Below are 21,059 nucleotides of genomic sequence, written 5' to 3' on the forward strand. Positions count from 1 at the left end.
GCTGTTGCTGTAGGCTTGTTTGTTTTTGCGGAAAGAATGTTTTTTAGCCTGTCTCTTTATATATACACTCACACATATACACATTGATGGTTAAACTAGCAGTTAATTGAAATTCAAGTGAGGAATCATAAAAATAACATATATATTTAAATATTTTATTTTAACTTAAAACATAAATGTCTGTTTTCCAATGTCTAATATAGACCGAAGACTTCATTTGGGTGTGGACACATTGTTTGGAGTTGTGTCGTTGCCTCTTTTGGGTGAACTACACTTTCTGACACATCCTGTGCAATTTCCAGGTTGGGTTCCTTTAAAGTGCAATTAGAACTCCAAGATACTTGTGAAACAGTCTGAGCATAGAGCCCATCTAGATTTTTACAATCTTTCCCCAAAGAACTAATTCGCCCATATGTAATCCCACAGCAATATTTTTAGTGGCTTGTTTTTATACTTTCTGAAGAATTCTCTGTAGTCACGGAAAATAAAGGATTCTCATTTCACTGGTTTATGTAATGTGTAATTAAAAGAATATAATCAAAATAACTAGTGCAACTGATTTTAACTGGTTTGGGAAAAAAATCCAACTGATCCTTGCACAGTGAGTGGGCCAGCGAGAGAGCCGAGGGAGGGAGGTGACTGGGGAAGCAGTCATCAGCAATGCGCATTAGCCACCCAGGGCATCAGTCAACGGGTCTTAATTCTGGGAGAAGGGGAGGTGTAGGTCAGTCCAGGAAACATCTGCTCTTTATTAATCTCTCTTAACAGCATAACCTTTTTGTCAGAGGAAATGTTACATAGAAGAGGAAAATATTCGACAAAAGTGAAGGTGTTCTGGGAGGATCATCTCCTCTACACTCCTGTTATTCCCTTGAGGTGGCCCTTGAAGAGCATCTGGAATGCCTAGAGTTGAGTGAAGCACAACATAAAATCTCTGACAGAATCCAATCCTTGCACAGTCAAATGATAAACTGAGACCTAAAGATATTATAACCAGAACTCAGTTTTTCTGGTTCTTAAGCTTCAACTTTACTGCTACATTTTCTGTCTTTTATTTCCCAGGAAACTTGATGATGCCCCTCATAGGGCCTTTCTGCCATCCAATTATCTATCTCTGTGTCACAGCCCAGAAGCCAGGAAGGAACACAGTGGAACATGTTGAGCATGGTCCTTCTTCCCAGTATGTGGTGGGCTAGGAGTGACCTTTGTTCTGGCCTTTCTTCAGGACTGTTACTTTTCAACACTTTATGGGCCAAAGATTTTCATTGCTTAACAATTTTCATTGCTAAGTTCACAGTCTCTGTATTTGCCTTCAAAGTGCTCCCAGGGGAGGTAACATCTGATCTAGGTTTCATTAAGAGAAAAGGGAGAGGAGTGGAAGGCATTCTACACAGAGCAAATCTCAAATGCAAAGGCTCTGACTTTACTTAAACTAGTACAGTGTGCCAAAGGAGATGTGATCCGAGGACCAGAATCATGAAGTGCCTTATACTCATGCTAACGAGTCTGGGTTTTATACTGAAGGAAATGGAACTTTCTAAAGGATTGCAAGCAGGGTAATGACATGACCCAATTTGTGATTTAAAGGGATCACCGTCCCAACCCTAGAAAAGGGAACGCGGTGAGAAGTGGGACTGAAAGCAAGAAGACCAGAGAGGGGGTGGCTACAGTGATTCAGGGGAAAGATGATGGGGAACTGAACAAAGTTAGTGAACAGAGTGGAGCACATAGGTTCCAAGGCATTAAGAATGCCTATATTTAGAATACTTTTCAATGCTGAACAGTAAGCTATATTAAAGTGGCAAAAGTGATCCAGGGGGTTTGAAAGAGAGTGCAGATTTTACATGTGATCAAGCCTCAGATTCAACTTTAGGAAATATTCCACTGCTTCTAGTTTTCCTATCAGGGCTAACAACTATGACTGGACACTGCGCCGCTCCAGAATATGCTGCTGATACAGACTGCAATGTATTTGAAACCCTTTCAAGTTGTGCAAAGCTAGCATCCTGCTCCTTATGATTGCACAAATGGAAGTTTCCAGAGATAGTCTACACAGCTTCTTGAGAAATAGTATGTCAGATATTTAAACCTTACTAAACAGAAGCACTAGGGTAAGGCAAGGTTACTACTAGTATCTTTTAGAATCTAATGCAAGACTGACACAGACCCTGCTTCACACAGGTGTTGAGAGAGGAGAGGAGTGCAGATGGCAGGAGGCCCTCAGGCAGTTGGGGAAGGACACATGGAGGTTGTGCGAAGCACTTGGCAACAGAACAGACTGTCAGAACTTCCACCAATGTCATGCACCTATGGAACATAGTAACCAGCCCCACCAAGGACACCCAGCCATGATGTCCAATTCAAGGGCTCAGGGTATGTACTGCAGAGGAACTTGCAATGCCAAACACCTCAGTAGTATCTGCACCCACATACCAAGAGGCATTTTCTTTCCGTTCTATGTTAGGGAAAGGGTTATGTGAGGTTCATGCATGTTCTTTTGCTTCATTTTAGCCAATAAGGATGATAAGTCTTCTACAAGTAGGGCCTGTGTTCATAATTCATGATGAATATGAAATATATGAAGAAGTAAATAAATGTGTCAAATCCTTCCCTGTATACTCAGATTTCAACACAAATTGAAAGTCTCTAGGAGATGAAAATTGCAAATGAAAACAGCACATCCTGAGTAGATTATAATATCATTACTTAACAGTGCCTACGACATAGTAGATGCTCCATGAATGTTCACTGAAATCACAAATTAATGGGTTATGTTAACTGAGTTCTTCTCCACATATGATCTCTTTTGATCTTAGCAAATCTGTAAAATAGGTGTTATAATCTTGGTTTTATAGAAGAGAGAATAGAAGTGCAAAAAGGTTAACTGACTTAAATGCTCAAGTTCACACAGCTAATAAATAGCATAGCTGGAACATTAATTGAGATCTTTGATTCTTCCCACCACTTGACAGGTGCTTGTAAAAGCTTTTGTTTACATAATTTAAAGGAACCTACTAGGGAATCCTCTTGTAAAAAAGAAAACTAAGTCAAGTGTATATTTTGTAAGTCATTTTTTTGCATTTATTTTGAATTTTCCTGGAGTGGGTTCTAATCTTGTAAATGCATAAATCCATAGTTTACCCTCATTTTGAAAATAAAGTATTTGTAAAAGATACACAAATGGCTGGTGGCCACAAAAAATAAAAAAGGAAAAAACAGAAAAAATACATGCACGCTCACACACACACACACACACACATTCTATTAGGATCTACTTCTCTTATATTGAGTTAGGATTATAAAATATTTTACTTCTTTAATCTGTCTGATTCAAGAGTAAAAGATTTATTTTCTAAATTTCTGAATATAATTTATTGGGTTGACTTGATAAAATAATGATGTAGAAATTGGTCTATAGAGGAATGAAAAACCCCAAATCACAGGTATTTAAGATTATAGATGGAAAGAGTCACAATCATCAGAGCTCCCAGGTTTCTTCTTTGTGAAAACTGAAGCAGTTGATCTCAATGATGAGAGAATTTGAGCGCATAATGTCTCACCTTTCAGAGGTACCCCAGAGATTGGGGCTCTGCTCTTGTGTGGTTACTCAGATTTCCAAGTCTCTCCTACCTGCGTGGGGGCTTCATGGGCCAAAATCACCTTGAAATTTCACATCCTTTGGTTGTGATCCCCATGGCTCCCAATGGAGATCATGCTCTTGGTTCTTGTCCTAAACTGTTGTTGAGCTTTGCACACTTTGTGTGCTCTCTCTCCTGATCTTTTTTTAGGTGAGGGTGAACAGAAGCCCAAGGATCAGGTGTTGGCTGCAGAACAGAGATGTTTAGTTTCCATCAAGATCAAAGGTGAACATAAATCAAAAATAAGGATAGCATTCTCACCTTCATGGTCTTTCAGACAATAAATCAGAACATATATTTATAATTATATCAGCAGACACTGCTCAGGAGAATTTGTCTAAAGAAATGCATTGCCCTACTTTGATCAACCTAGTCTTTATTTAACTGGTGGAAGGGTCACATCATGGACATAGGGCAGTGGACCTTAGCAGCCTGGCCTAAGGTGGTATTTTCAAAAATTTCAGACCTCAACCTTATCTTTAGTTAAATTTCCTTCATTCAACCTTATCTGATTCAGAGCTCTTTTCCTCAAGTTAATTTATCTAAAGTGCCTAGCAGAAACTGATCGAATGTCAATTTTTAAAATAAAAAGGGGATTTGCATAGCATTTTAGTTGATAAAAGGGGTCCAATAATACATGCATATATACACACATACATAAAATTTTGGTGGAGGGGGCACTGTATTTCCCAGTAAGCAAACTACAAATTTACAATGGTGTTTACTGAAGTGCACTATATTTAGAAAAGGCAAGTCTGATGAAGCCTGGCTTTGGGAGAGCTGTTTGATCCTCCCTTCATTGCTACGTGGTGGAAAGGGCCTTGGCGAGCCCTCTGTCGGGAGAAATCACCACCAGGGCTTCCACTGCACGAACCTCCGCTCCTGTGACCAAACATAGCCCTGCTGCTTCGGGAAGATTTGCATAAAAGGGATTGATTTTCATTTGATTCTCCAAATAAACTCACTGAGTGAGCCTGGCAGAAAAGAAGAGAATAAGAAGGAAAAAAATTTCTTAGGCAGTCTGGCCAGCTTCCAAATGCTTCAAGTTGACAGCACAACTGGTTTAATCTGCTTCTTTAGAGCTACTGAAGGCAAGTGTAACTTTCAAGGCCAGAAAACCTGTTAAAAAACAAACACACACACACTCAGAAACCCCCAAAACCTCAAACAAGCTATTATGCTCAAATTATTCTGCATTCAAAAATGGTGGTCCTTCTTTTTTACTTAAAACATTTTTTTTATTTGTTAAAATGCATGACTTCTCTAAGAAAGAATTATCTTTGCATCACTTACTATGTGATTAAATTAAAAGAGTTAAATACAAAATGATATCTCTCTTTAAAATGAAATTCATCAAGATGGATCTCAAGTAAATGTCATTTATGTATTTGCTGACCATTTATCATGGGAAGGAATTAATCTTGGTTCAGTTACAAAGAGAAAGACCAATAGAACATAGTTACAGTTCTCAGGGGCTCACTGTCTCGCAAGGGAATTCATGACTATGTAAAGACATATATTTTAATTTTCATATAGGGTGATAAGTATTATATAAAAAGCATGGGCCAGATTTTGTAGATACAAAAAAAGGGCAAGGAATTTGGCTTGGGGTGGAGCAGAAGTTTGTTACAGCTCCATATGGATATTAACTTTAAGCTGGGCTTTAAGAGATACTATCCAACAGCACCTAGGAGTAAGGCCAGGGCTGAATGGGGACATATTGTACAGCACTCCCAAACAGTGAGGCCAGCTCTGTTCAGACAAGGCAGCTGGGCCCGAGACACGATTCCTCAGCTGCTACCCCCTAGTTCAAGCCCCCAACAGCTCCCACCTGAGCTAGAACACTAGGCTCTAACTAAGGCTTCTCACACTTCTATAGATAGAAGTCTTTTCTGCACAGAACATCAATATGTATCCCTTCAATTTGATGACCCTTTCCTTAACACATAATTATAGAGCACCTGCTGTATGTCAGGCACTCTGCTAGGCACTTTGAGTATGTGAGTAAATGAAACAGACAGAAACCCTTGTCTTTGTTGAGGTTATTTTCTAGTAGCAAGAAACAGTCGCATGATAAGTATAAATAAGTTGTAAAATATATTAGAAAGAAGAAGTAAGCATTGTTTTTTTTTTCTTTTTTTGTTTTTAATTGAGCAGAGGCAGAGTATCAGAATTAGTGGAGTGGGACCAGCTTGACACTTTAAATTAGGGACAGTTGGGGCAAGGTAGACCACACTGACAAACAGACATTTAATCAAAAACTTAAAGAAAGGGGAGGAGTTAGCCATATGGATAATTGGGGAGAAGTGTTGCAGACAGTGGGAACAGCCAGTGTAAAACAGCATGTACTTGGAGCAGAGAGTAAGGGGGAGGGAAGTTAGGATGAATCAGAGATGTAGTGGGGTTCTTCTCACAGGATTTGTTTGGGTCTTCTGAGGACTCTGGCTTTTCCTCTGTCGGAGATAAGTTTTGAGCGTTGGAATGACTTATTCTTTAGGAAGGAACGATATGGCTGCTGTGTGGAGGATAAACTGTAGGGCAAATGTTGAAACAGGAAAGGTTGGGAGGCTGCATCAGTAACCTGTGAGGGAGAAGACGGGGGTCACAAGCATGGGAATAAACAGATGAAATGGTAGGGAGAGGTAGGGTTCTGGGTAGATTTTGAGGGCAGAGACAGTAGGATTTTCTGATGGATTGGCTGTGAGGGGAGAGAATGAGAGAATTCAAAGATATCATCAAGGATTTTGGCCTGAGCATCTGAAAGGATAGAGTTTTCATCAGCTGAAATGGCAAAGGCTGCAGGTAAAACAGATTTTAGGATAAGAGAAGAAGTTCGATTTTGGACATATGAACTTTGAGATGTCTGTTAGACACCCCATGGAAACTTGAATCTGAGATTATGAGAGAGGTTAAGATGGAAATACTCATTTGGAAACTATTGGTACATGAATATTATCGAAAGTGCTGAATTGGACCGGGTAAAATAACAAAGTGAATGTACACAAAAAAGAAAAGAAGACCCTGTACTGAGAAGAAGAACAAGCACAAAAGAATGAAAACGGTCAATCAATGAAATAGGACGAATACCAGGAAATGTAGTCACATGAGGAAGCCACATGAGGAAAATTACGATCAAGGAAAAAAGAATGGTCAACTGTGTTGAATGTTGCTGAAGAAAAGTAGAGGACTGGCCCTTGTATTTAAAATGTACAGCTTATTGTTAAATCCCAAGACTTGTTTGTTATTCTTTTCTTTTTAATTTTTTTTTTTTACTGTTAAAATACATTTATCTCCATTTTCCCACCACCACTTTCCCCTGCCTCACCTGCCCCTACTTCCCTCCCTCAATGCTTCCCCACTTTGGCTTTGTCCATGGGTCCTTTATACATGTTCTTTGACTTGACCCTTCCCCTTTCTTTCCCATCACCCACCTCCCTCCTTCTCTCTCATTACTGTAGGTTTCTTTTTTCTTTCAATGTTGCTGGTTATATTTTCCTTGCTTGTTTGTTTTTTTGATTAGGTTCCACTTATAGGTGAGATCATATGGTATTTGTCTTTTACCTCCTGGCTTATTTCACTTAGCATAATGCTCTCCAGAAAGAAAGAAAGCTCTTTCTTTCTTTCTTTCTTTCTTTCTTTCTTTCTTTCTTTCTTTCTTTCTTTCTTTCTTTCTTTCTTTCTTCCTTCCTTCCTTCCTTCCTTCCTTCCTTCCTTCCTTCCTTCCTTCCTTCCTCCTCCTCCTCCTCTTCTTTCTTTCTTCTTTCTTTCTTTCTTTCCTTTCTTTCTTTCCCTTTCTTTCTTTCTTTCTTTCTTTCTTTCTTTCTTTCTTTCTTTCTTTCTTTCCTTTCTTTCTTTCTTTCTTTTTCTTTATTTTCTTTCTACTGAACAGTATTCCATTGTGTAAATGCACCATAGTTTTTTGACCCACTCATTTATTGATGGGCACTTAAGTTGCTTCTAGCACTTGTCTGTTATAAATTGTACTGCTATGAACATTGGGGTGCATAGGCTCTTTTGACTTTGGTGTTCTGGGATTCCTAGAGTATAATCCAAGCAGTGGAATTGCTGGGTCAAAAGGCAGTTCCATTTTTAGTTTTTTGAGGAAATTCCAAACTGTTTCCACAGTGGCTGCACCAGTCTGCATTCCCACCAACAGTGTACTAGGGTTCCCTTTTCTCCACAGCCTCACCACCATTTGTGGTTTGTTGATTTGTTTATGATGGCCATTCTGATTAGTGTGAAGTAGTATCTCATTGTGGTTTTAATTTGCATCTGTCTGATAGCTAGTGATGCTGAGCACCTTTCATATGTCTCTGGGCCCTGTGCATGTCCCTTGGAGAAGTGTCTGTTCAGGTCTTTTGCCCATTTTTTAATTGTATTGTTTGTCTTCCTGGAGTGGTGTCATGTGAGTTCTTTATATATTTTGGAGATCAAACCCCTGTCCTGGGTATCATTGGCAAATATATTTTCCCATTTGGTTTGCTTCCTTTTCATTTTGCTGATGTTTCCTTTAACCATGCAGAAGCTTCTTATTTTGATGAAGTCCCACTTGTTTATTCTTTCTTTTATGTCCCTTGCTCTAGGGGATAGTTCAGTAAAAATATTGCTACATAGGATATCTGAGAGCTTCCTGCCTATGTTGTCCTCTAGGACATTTATGGTATCATGACTTATAGTTAAGTCTTTTATCCATCTTGAGTTTATTTGTGTATATACTGTAAGTTGGTGGTCGAATTTTAATTTTTTGGGTGTAGTTGTCCAGCTCTCCCAATACCATATGTTGAAGAGGCTATTTTTACTCCATTTTATGCTTCTGCCACCTTTGGAGAATATTAATTGAGCATAGAGACATGGGTTTATTTCTGGGCTCTCTATTCTGTTCCATTGATCCAGGTGTCTCTTCTTATGCCAGTACCAGACTGTTTTGACTACAGTGGCCTTGTAATATAGTTTGATGTTAGGTATTTTGATCCCTTCTACTTTGTTCTTCTTTCTCAAAATTGCTGCGGCCATTCAGAGTCATTTAAGGTTCCACATAAATTTTTGAAATCTTTGTTCTGTGTCTGTGAAATATTTCATTGGTATTTTAATAGAGATTCCATTGAATCTATAAATTGCTTTGGGTAATATGGACGTTTTGATGTTAATTCTTCCAATCCATGAACACAGTATATGCTTACATTTATTTGTGTCTTCCTTAATTACCTTCTTCAGTGTTCTGTAGTTTCTGAGTAGAGGTGTTTTACCTCTTTGGTTAAGTTAATTCCTAGGTACTTTTTTTTTCTTGTTGCTCTTGAAAATGGGATTTTTTTCCTGACTTGTGTTCTGATATTTCATTGTTGGTGTACAAAAAAGCCTGCAATTTCTGAATATTGACTTTGTATCCTACTGTTTTACCATATTTATTTATTAGGTTGAGTAGTTTTTTGGTGGAGTATATGGGGTTTTCTATGTACACTATCATGTCATCTGCAAACAATGATAGTTACTTCCTCTTTCCAATTTGATACATTTTGTTTCTTTTTCTTATCTGATCCTTGTGGCTAGAACTTCTAATACAATGTTGAATAGAAGTGGTGAAAGCGGACATCCTTTTCTTGTTCCCATTCTTAATGGGAAAGCTTTTAGTTTTTGCCCATTGAATATGATGTGGCTGTAGGTTTTTCAAGTGTGGCCTTTATTATGTTGAGGTACGCTCCCTCTTCTCCTAATTTGCTGAGTGTTTTATCATAAATGGATGCTGTACCTTATCAAATGCTTTTTCCACATCTATTGATATGATCATATGATTTTTGTCTTTCCTTTTGTTTATGTGATGTATTTCATTTATTGATTTGCAAATATTGAATCATCCTTGCATCCCCGGGATGAATCCTACTTGCTCATGATGGATGATCTTTTTAACATATTGTTAAATGCAATTTGCCAATATTTTGTTGAGGATTTCAGAATCTATGTTCATCAGCGTTATTTGCCTGTAGTTTTCTTTCTTTGTTGTCTCTTTATGTGGTTTTAGGTTTAGGATGATACTGGCTCATAAAAAGAGTCTGGGAGTCTTCCTTATTCTTGGATTTTTTTTGGAATAGCCTGAGGACAGAGGTTAGCTCTTCCTTAAATGTTTTGTAAAATTTTCCTATGAAACCGTCTGATCCAGGGCTTTAGTGTGCTGAAATTTTTTGATTACTGCTTCAATTTCACTAGCTGATGTTGGTCTGTTCAGGTTTTCTGCTTCTTCTTCATTCAGTATTGGAAGGTTATATTTTTCTAGAGATTTGTTCATTTCATTAAGGTTTTCAAATTTCTTGGCACACAATTTTTCATAGTATTTTCATACAATCTTTTGTATTTCTGTGATATCAGTTGTAATTTCTCCTCTTTCATTTCTGATATTATTTATTTGGGTCCTCTCCCTTTTTTTCCTTGATATGTCTGCTTAAAGGCTTGTCAATTATTTTTATCTTCAAAAAACAAGCTCCTGGATGTGTTGATCCTTTGTGTTGATCCTGGATGTGTTGACTTTTAGTTTCTGTGTTCTTTTAGTCTCAATTCTGCTCTGATCTTGATTATTTCCTTTTTTTACTAACTCTGGGCTTTGTTGTTGTTTCTCCAGTTCTTGGAGATGTAGGGTTAGGTCATTTATTTGAAATGTTTCTATCTTTTTTAGGTAGGCCTGTACTGCTATGAGCCGCCTTCTCAGGACTGCCTTCGCTGTGTCTCGTAGGTTTTGGACTGTTGTGTATTCATTTTAATTTGTTTCCAGAAATTTTTTTATTTCTTCTTTGATCTCATTATTGACCCATTCATTGTTTAATAGCGTGGTATTCAGTCTCTGTGAGTTTGAGTGTTTTTGTGCTTTTTTCCTTGAGGTACGTTTCTAGTTTCAAGCCCTGGTAGTCCAAGAAAATGCTTGTTATGATTTCAATTTTCCTGAATTTGTTGAGGCTGTTTTTTGTGTCTTATTGTGGGTCTCTCTTTGAAAATGTTCCATGTGCATTTGAAAAGAATGTGTATTTTGCTTCTTTGGGATGAAAGGTTTCATATATGTCAGTTAAGTCCATTTGATCTAAAGTGTTGTTCAGTTCCACAATATCTTTGTTGATGTTTTGTTTGGAATATCTATCCATTGCTGACAGAGGCGTGTTAAAATCCCCTACTATCAGTGTGTTGCTGTCTATATCTTTCTTGAAGTCTCCAAGATTTTCCTTATATATTAGGATGCTCCTATGTTAGGTGCGTATAGCTTTACAATGTTTATGTCTTCTTGATGGATTCTTCCTTTGAGTATTATGAAGTGTCCTTCTGGGTCTCTTTATATAGCCTTTGTTTTGAAATCTATTTTGTCTGATATAAGTATTGCTATCCCTGCATTTTTTTCCTGTCCATTTGCTTGGAATATTTTTTTTCCATTCCTTTACTTTCAGTGTGTGTAGGTCCTTTGTTCTGAGGTGGGTCACTTGTAGGCAGTATTTGTGTGCATCATGTTTTCTTATCCATTCAACTATCCTATGTCTTTTGATTGGGGCATTTAATCCATTTACAGTCAAAGTTATTATTGACAGGTTCTTATTCATTTTTTCCCTTTGTACCTGTGTACCTCTCTTTCTCGCTCTTTTTCTTCATGTTCATACAGCAGTCCCTTTAGCATATTTTGCAATGCTGGTTTGGTGCAGGTTTATTCTTTTAGTCTTCTTTTTCTGGGAAACTCCTTATTTTGCCTTCCATTTTAACTGAGAACCTTGAGGTTTAGAGCAGTTTTGGTTGCAGGCCTTTTTTTTTTTTTTTCATTACTTGGACTATTTCTTGCCATTCCCTTCAGCTTGTAGTGTTTCTGTTGAGAAGTCAGATGCTAGCCTTAATGGGGCTCCCTTGTATGTTACTACCCCTTTCTCCCTTGCTTCCTTTAGGATTCTCTGTTATATTTGCCATTTTAATGATGATGTGTCTTGGAGTGGGTCTCAGTGAGTTTCTCTTGAATGGGACCCTCTGTGCTTCCTGGACTTGTGTGACTTTTTCTCTCCTCCAATTAGGGAAGTTTTCTATCATGACTTTTTCAAACAGGTTCTTTATCCGTTGCTCCTCTTCTTCTCCTCTGGTATCTCTATTATCCAGCTATTATTACTCAGGTTGTCCTTCATATCCCTAAATGCCTCTTCATTCATTTTGAGTCTTTTTTCATTTTCTTGCTCTTTCTAGGAGCTTTTTTCTACCTTGTTCTCCAGCTCACTGTTTCAATCCTGTGTTCCTTCTGGCTTGCTTTCGATTCTTTCTACCATGTTTTTCAATTCAGAAATTGTATTCTTCATTTCCTCTTGTGTCTTATTGATAGTTTCAATGTCTTTTTTCATTCTGATATAGTTTGCAATAAGTTCCTCATAGTTTCTTTGAAGTTTTTTGTAATTCTCTCTGAGCTCACTGAGCTCACTGATCTTAAAACCATTGTTTTGAGCTCAATATCTTATAGTTTACTTGCCTTTATTTCATTTACTTCTCTTTCTGGGGATTCCTCCTTTCCCTTAGACTAGGGGGGGCAGATTTCTTTGTCTTCCCATTATTTGGGAGACTTCTTTTTGGCTTCTGCTTCTTAAATTGATCTGTCTTGGCTTCCTTATTTTATGGTGTTTATTTTTATGGTGCAGGTCCCCTCTTTTTTTTTTTTCTTTCTGGATCTGCCTCTGATGATGTCTGATACTGACCCCTTCTGACCTTAGGCGGACTGTTCAAGGCTTCCAGGAATCTACTGTCTGTGGCTGCCTCCTTGACTTATTTGTCTAGTCACTCTGCACTCAGCAGTACTGGCTTACGCACCACAGGGCAGGCCAGAGTTCTTCCTGGGGTCAGGCTTATTGTGTCCTCTCATGCTGCTGCCCCTCAGAGGAGTTCTCTGCCTGAGCAAGATGGCTGCTGACATATGGGGTAGGAGTCCACACCGGGTTCCTACTGGCTATTCCCTTAGTTCTCTCCCCATGACCTCTGTCTCCGGACTCTCCTCAAGTGTCTCTAGTCCACTCTGCATCCCCTTTAACCAGGAATGTACTATCTTTGGCTGTCACTCTGTACTCAGCAGTGAGGCCAGGGCTGAGCCTCCTGGGGACAGGGCTATTGTGTCCTCCCATGTTGCTGCTGCTCAGAGGAGTAGTCTGCATGAGCAAAATGGCAGCTGCGGAATCGGGGATGAATCAGCACCAGGACCCCATTAGCTACTCTCTCAGTTCTCTCCCCAAAGCTTCCTTCCTCAGTCTCTCCTCAGGAAGCTCCAGTCCACTCTGCCCCCACCTTTGCTGTAGCCCAGGGAAAGTGGCAGCAAATAAAAATGTTTGTGTTGATTCTTTAAATGGCTCTTTGCATCTCCTGCCGCCTGTCTCTTTTCACAACTGGCTGTTATCTGTGTACTATTTGGGCTCTAGTGCTGTAGGCTGGAGATCCCGCCTATGGTTCAGATCCCACTCTTCTCAGGGGAATCTAATTAGCCCTTTAAATATCCCTCTGGTATTGCCACCCCTGGGTGTCCAGCCCACCCTCTTGAGTCCTTACCGCTCTCCTTACCAGTTAGGTTGTGTCAAAGCCTCTGTCTGTCTGAAGTTTTAAGGCTCCTCTCTCACTATTCTTCAATTGTTTTCCAGCTGATTTCTCCAAAATTTAGTTGTAATTCCAGATTTGTCCTGGCAGGAGGTTAGTGTGACTTCCATTCACTCGTCTGCCATCTTGAACTCTCCTCATTGGTTACTCTTATAAGAACAGTTTTGAAGGAGTGATGAGGTTAAAGCTTGATTGGATAAAATCATTTGCAGTCTGTTTCAGAACTGTGTTCCCCAACCTATTCTTATTTCTTCCCTTAATCTTATTCTCCTGCCTATTTACTTTGCTTTTTCCTCATTCTCTCTCCATATCAGGTTTGGACTTGGTGCTTAGCCCCATTTCCATGCATATAACTTTGATTCCTTAATTTTTTTTACCTCTTTTTTTTTCTTAAATCATCACCTGAAGATATGTTTATTGATTTTAGAGCAGGGAGGGAGAGAAAGAGAGAGAAACATCAATGTGAGAGAGAAACATCGATCAGTTGGCTCCCATATATGCCCCAACCAGGGATTGAACCACCAACCCCTTAGTGTAAGGGATGGTCCTCCATCCAACTGAGCCATCTGGCCAGGACCATTTTGACTCCTTTAAATGATAACTACATGTCTCAGTCACATTACCTCCAAATACCTCAAACACATATTCCTTCCTGCTCTCTCTTATCTCGCCCTTTCCATTCTGACATTATCTTCATGGTTTGTTGTTACTTGACTTGTCCTGGATTTGGACAGGACCAGGTATAAGTATCAAGGAGACTACTGGAGATTGGGTTGTTGGCAAAGCTTTCCTAGTGCACAGATCCTACCAAGTTTCTTTCTTCCCTTCAACTCAGTCTGCTTCATCATTCCTGAGGCCGACTCCCTAAACTGAGGCTGGGACCCTTCATATCTTGAGTTGACCAGAAGACCTAGTTTCTTTTAGTGGCCACGTGGCTTTCATGAAGAGCTCTGTCTCCCTGATAGCCTGTCCTCCCCTGGATTCTTTTCAATCTATTTTGGAACTTTCTCTTTCAAAGATAATCCCATATGGAAACTTCCACTAAGTTCTTGTCACTAAGAGTAGCATTAATATTCATCTTGTTTGTATCACTATATGCCAGACTATGCTGAATATTAGGAGCACACAGATTAAAAGAAGGTCAGAGCATTCCTAATAGATATTTGTCATCCAAAGAAACATGGTACGGAATATTCTTTAGGGACTTATGTTGGCTTTCATGTTATGGCTCCATTTGATGCCAAGCTAGTGCCATAACGATGATGATGGTAATAGACTGCAAAATCTAAATTCCTTTGAAAAATAAAGAAATGATGGGATAATAATGGGAAGTTGTTGAATAATAACTGCTAATGTATACTATTCACAGAGAAAATCCAAACTAATTTTTCCCCATGGTCTTTAGTCTAAATATTTTATGAAAACTTCTTGAACATAAACACAATGATACCTTAGAATGACCGCAGTGATTAAGAATAGGCATCCTAAGGAAAACTGTGTATAAAATTTACCATTTACTTAAGTTGACAATGGTGGAGAATTTTGGAAGTTGTCTGTGGTAGCCAGCCTCCAAGATGACCCCCAAAGATTGTTCCCTTCTAGTATTCACACTCCTGTCTGGGCCCCTCCACCACTGTGATCAATAGAATGAAGCAGAAATTATAGTACATGACTTCCAAAGTTAGGTCATAAAAGACACCTAGTTTCTCTGTCACATTCTCTCAGATCTTTTGCTCTGGGTAAGCCAGATGCCATGTTAGGAAGACACTCAAATAGCCATATGGAGAGGCCCAAATGATCAAGAACTGAGGCCTCCTATCAACTGATAGTAAGGAACCAAGTAAAGAAACCATCATGAAAGTAGATTCTCCAGCCTCATCTAAGCGTTCATATATTTTCATCCCGCTCTAACATCTTCACTGCAACCTCATGAGAGTTTCCCAGCCAGAACCCTTTAGCTGAGCACCTTTTAAATTCTTGACCCACAGAGATCATGTTGAATACTATTCCTTGTTTTAAGTTGTAGCTTAGTAGGTTACACAGCAATTGATAGTGAATACAATGTCACATGAAACTGAAGGAGCTATCCTCCCTCAAATCCTGGAATGCTAAAATTAACTTCATTCATCTGATCTCTCCAAGTACAATTTATTTTCTATTTGAAAACATTTCAGAGTTCTGGACATTTTGCCCCTTTACCATAGAGCTTAGTGATTCAGAAGCTGGGCTTTGGGGTTAACAGACTTAGTTAAATCACTGTCCTGCCACCACTCATTAGCAGTATGATCTGAGGAAAGATGTGCTTCAGTTTTCTTGTTAGCATCGTAATTATAATAAAAGCCTAACCCAAAAGACTGATGTAAGGATTAATTAGGTGATATATGTAAAACACTAAGCATATTTCTGGCTCTTAAGAACTACTGATAGTGATAATGGTACCAATGATATGAGGATGAGGATGAGGATGATGGAGAAGGTAAAAATGTCCTTGTTTTCAACTGGCAGGTAAATTCTTTATAAGGTAAAAGAAACTTTGCAAGTCTAAATAGTGGTCTAAGTTATTATCCTCTACTTCTTCCTGCACATATGTAATTACATCTATAATAAATATTATTTAATTTTGCAACATATGAATTTATTTACTTTCTTCACTTCTTTTTCTATAGCCCACAATAAAGCAAGTATTTTACATGATAAAAGCACGTACCACTTAATTGTGGCCAATTAAGCCACAATTTTAGCAATAAATTTAATTTTGATGATTATTTATCTTTCTATTGTTTACTTTTTATAGGTAAGTGACCCATTATTAAATCTAAAATGAAAATGTATAAATTGTTCAACTATTCAACTCTTTGTGAAGACATATAATTATAGCTTTGGCCACATATCTGAAAATTTTGTGGGGTATGTTAAATATCCATAGTAGGATCAATTTTAAAGTTACAAAGAGTTTGTTTTATTTAGAAGATTAGGCTATGTTTCCATTTCATGGTTAAATGTAACTTTGGTTTTCCTTTACTTATGAAATCTGTCAAATGAGGAAAGAAGTCCTATTTGTAGTGTAGACCTACTGGTAGTGACAAGTAGCTGTTATTTTGGTGCCTCCATTGTTCTTAATTTTATCAAGTTTAAAGTATTTCGATTGAACTAAATGACCTATTGAGCCATTCATTTTTCAGATGTACACTCATTATGCAAAAGGGGAACTCACAGACTCACCTCCCCTCCACCAAAGGCTACCAAAGATGAAAATCTTGGTTGAATCTTTGTTTCTAAATGACAAGTCTTAAAGGTGAACTCTACCTACCTTTTATATATCTGTGGAATATCTTGGGGCAGCAAGTTAAAAAACGTCACTAGATGGGAATAAGCTCTAAGAAGATCTAATCTTATTCGCAGGATGCCTATTGCCATGACACCAGCACTAGAAGCATTACCAACAACAGTGGAAGGCCCCTGTATGCTGAGCGACATTTTAAGCAACTGATGGGTTTTGCTTCCTTTAACCTTCACCTTGGCCCTATTTGCTGTTGTTATTCTCAGTTTACAGAGTTTCCTGGTATCTCATTAAGAGTGCTCTACATTCTCCATTCACCAGACAAAGGGAGAACTTTCTTACTTTCTCCACAGAGTCATCAACATAGTCTTCTTCCTACCGGCAACAGTGGAAGCTGAACTTTAAAAAATGCAGTTCTTCAAAGACACATTGTTCATAGAGAAAGGGTATGCATGGTCTAGAAGTCCATTCTGAGAGGTGTAACACTTTGCTTAGAAGTTGTAAAATCCAGTCCTCTCTACCTTCCACTCCTACCATACATACAATGCACACATACACAATGCATTTGCTTCAGCCATTTAAAATAACTTTAGCTTGATTGCATACTAAAATATTAAAAATGGAACATATATTATGTTTTCTGGCTTTTTTAAAACCTCAAATCTCACACTAAACTCAATCAGGTAAGTGAATCATTTTATAGAAGAAAGGCAGTAAATCACAGAAGTTTGAAAAGATTAGGGATCTGTCTGGAAGAAAAAAAACTGTTTGCTTATCCAAATAATCATAGGGGTCAGTGGGTGCTTAGATATGAGTTTCTTGTGACTATTTGATTTATTTAATTAAGGTTGTTGATATTTATTAAATTTTTTATATGGAAACAATATCTAAGGTACATAACTTGTTCCTAAAGGGCTTGTTTCAAGCATAGAACAGGAAGCAAAGTTTTAAGATAGAACTAAAGAGGCCAAAAGGTGTCTCTCACCTCTGAAGTAGAGAGCCTTGAATTCCATTGCATTTGATTAATGCTAATGCAATCACTGTGTGTGAGTGGGAGGCTGGAAATAAAATGTTATAAAATATTATTTTGCATATATGTCCTTTATTATATACTGAATAAATGTGCACCTCTACATTAGATATTATACATAATTGTTCACATTCACATGTTGTACTATAGAGGGCTATATACTCAAAACACTGAAATAAGACTTGGGGGTACTTTAAGGGATTTCCAAGGGTAATTTTGACCTTACTTGCCTTTTGCCTTGAGCACAGTCTTAGAAGCCCAACCAGGCTGAACCGGTGTGAATCAAAATGTCCCTCAGGAAGGGAGAAGGCCCATGGGATAGATGTCTCCTGGTTCCAAGTACTAAGTCAAATATAATTTTTATTAAGGTGGGGTCTTTCTGTCAGATACTGGCATTCACCAGGACTAGGGAAGGAAAAGAAATCAGAGAGACTCTGATTTGATGTCATCCAGAATTGTACAAAGGTTATGTTCATTGCACTAAGACAACTGGGAGAAAACTTAGGTGAGAAGACCTTTCAAAACTAGGAGAACATACTCCAAAGCCAGTGAGAGAGTGTTTTGTGAGCTATCATATTAGAAGTGTGTTGTGTTGAGTTAGAAATGGTTTTCATGTTCATGAGTTTTCTTCTCTAGCTGCTGAGGGTATAAGGAGAGAACAGTTCACTGGGGCTAGCCAGAAAAACCTTCTGTGTCTAATCTCTTCTTAGAGGCTGTGTGTGTGTGGTAATTACACAGAGAGCAACTCAAGTCTCATGGAAAGGGATATATGTTTACAGGGACTAAAATAGGAGCACATTAAAGTCAGGCAGGTGCTTGACTGGGGAATGCAAACCCATCTTTTCAAAAGAGGCTCTGGAAGTTTTTATTTAAATGTTTTCAGCAAAATAAACTGTTACTAGGAAAACATCTTGTTATAAATATAAGAAGGGTCTGCAGGCCTGAAATGTATCTGCCTGATTTCTCCTTCCTTTGTAATCCAACTAAGCCCAGAAGCTCAGCAGTGAAAGTCAGATGTCCTTGTGCCCATCGTCACCTGTGGCTGCTGGCAAAGAATGGTCAGTTTATCAGCTTAAAGTAAACAGTCTTTCTTGACTAATGAGCCGTGATCTTTTAAAGACTATATATTCAGAGACCACTTTTCGCCCAGGAGGTTCTTGCATAATGTAATGGGCCAGCCTACAGACAGCAAAGAGTTGTGTTGGAGACAGTGACTGACTTAATGAAATCCTGTGGAATATGGCAAAGAGGACCGTTTTGAATTTACCTCAATGACTATTGAATTGAATTATAAACAAAAGTCACTGTTTTAGGATTTATTCATTCTGAAATTATAAAAAAATGACACAGCATTTGTGTTATTTTTAAAAGTTTGTTACTTTATAAAGTTAATGAGAAATCAAAGAAGTATGCTAACTTTTGAGTGCTAAGTGTTTCTAAGGACTTTGGATATGATCATTTATAAACAACATATTATTAATACCCATAGATCACAGTGCTTCAACTCATTCATTATAAATCATTTTTAGTAATTCTCCCTAAATAATTTTGCTAGCTTCTCTCTAGTCATCCAAAAATAATAATTACATGATCGATCGATTGATTGATTTAATGATATAAACAAAATTGCATTTACTGGGTCCCTACCTTTCACTAAACAGTCAACAAATATTCGCTGTGTGCCTACTATGTGGCAGGCCCTTTTGTAGGCACTGGGAATGATATCAGAGAACAAAAGTATAAAAGAAAAAAAGAAAAAAAAACAAATCTCTGCATTTATGGGCTTATATTTTCGTACATATTGAAATTAAGACAATAAACAACTCAGACAAGACCCCTGCCCACCAATAGTTTAAATTCTGGTGGGAAAGGTGGGCACTAAATCCAGACAACAATTTTATAAAAGAGATTTGATTGTAATCTAATGCGACATACAGGGTGATGAGATACATGGCCATCCCGAGGCCCACTTTAGATAGAGTGGTCAGGAAAGATCTCCTGAGGAAATGAGATCAAGCTAAAACAGGAAGGATAATAAGCCAGGTATTTAAGAGTCAGGGGAAGGGTGGAGGAGTTTTTCAAACAGATTGATAGCCGAAGCCAAGGAATAGTTTGCTGCTGGGGGTTGGGGGGGGGCGGTGTAGGTGTGTGTGTGAGTGTGTGTGTGTGAGTGTGTGTGTGTGTGTGTGTATGAATATGTGTGAGAGAGAGAGAGAGAAGGAGAGAGAGAGAAAGAGAGGGAGAAAGAGCGCGCACCGAACCTGCTATGACCAGAGTTTACTGTGAGCAGCCCCAGAGTCACCGGTGGGATCAAGGTCATGCACAGTTTAGATTTAAAATGCAAAAGGAACAGTTTTAAGAGAAGGAGTGGCAACACTAATTTGTATTTGCAAAAAAAAAAAAAAAAATCATTCTGACAATTTGAGAATGGATGGCAGGGGAGCGAAGAGGGAGCAGGGAGAACAATTCGGAGGCTGTTTAAAATGGTGAGGGTTTGGACCATGGTGGTGGCTCAGAGGATGGAGAGTAAGCAATGGCTTTGGGGTGTATTTTGGAGGTTGATATGAGAGGGTTTATTTAAGAACGGGATAGGAATGAGCAGAGTAAAAAGAAGGACAGGTCTCAATTGATAGAAGTGCCAAATACCAAGATGAAAAAGACTGTAATAGAAATAAGTTTGGCTGGGGAAAGGGAAGGGTGAAAGTGAATAACCATGAGTTCACTTCTTGACGTGTTATATCTGTGACATCTATTGGACATCCACATGAAAGTGTCATAAAGCTTATGTGATATATCGGTGATTTTCAACCCTTTTCATCCCAAACAAAAACTAATCACTAAAATTCTGTGGCACACCAAAAAATATATTTTTTGCTGATCTGACAAAAATAGATATAATTTTGATTCATTCACATGGGATGGCTATTGTTGTGTTGGTTGTTGTCATTTTTTTAAATTTGACAATCTAAAGAAAAAGAGGTCAGTATCCCTGACTAAATAGTCAGGTATTGCATGTTTTAAAAATTCTTGCAGCACACCAGTGTGCTGCGGCACACCAGTTGAAAATCTCTGGGATATATGAATTTGGAATGCAGGCTGAAGGTATAATATTGACGCCACCAGCAAATGCAGAGTTTAAAACTATAGGCCAAGATGAGATCACCTGAGACTACAGATGATAAGGGGACAGTTAGTCAACACATTTTTTTTACTGTGGACTCCCTATGTACAAGGCATACTGCTTAGTCATTGCAGGCAAACAGATACATAAGTCAAAGCCTGCATATCCTCAAGATACTTAAATTCTGGATATGAGGGAAAAAACACATGAAAGTGAAAGTAAATGTCACAAAAAGGGACACTTTATTAATTCAGAGAGGAATTACTATGGGCATTGAGAATGAGTCACTTTTTCATGGTGTCGGTAGTCTAAGACCATAGGTGGGAGACTGATCAAGATTCACAGGGACTGTTAAACCTTCAGAAGTGGATGGTTTATATATATGTACCTACTTTTTTTCTAAGAGAAAAAATT

This window comes from Pteronotus mesoamericanus, unplaced genomic scaffold, assembly GCF_021234165.1.
Source record: "Pteronotus mesoamericanus isolate MK-2021 breed Mesoamerican mustached bat unplaced genomic scaffold, CSHL_Meso_final scaffold_232, whole genome shotgun sequence".
Taxonomy (NCBI): Eukaryota; Metazoa; Chordata; class Mammalia; order Chiroptera; family Mormoopidae; genus Pteronotus; species Pteronotus mesoamericanus.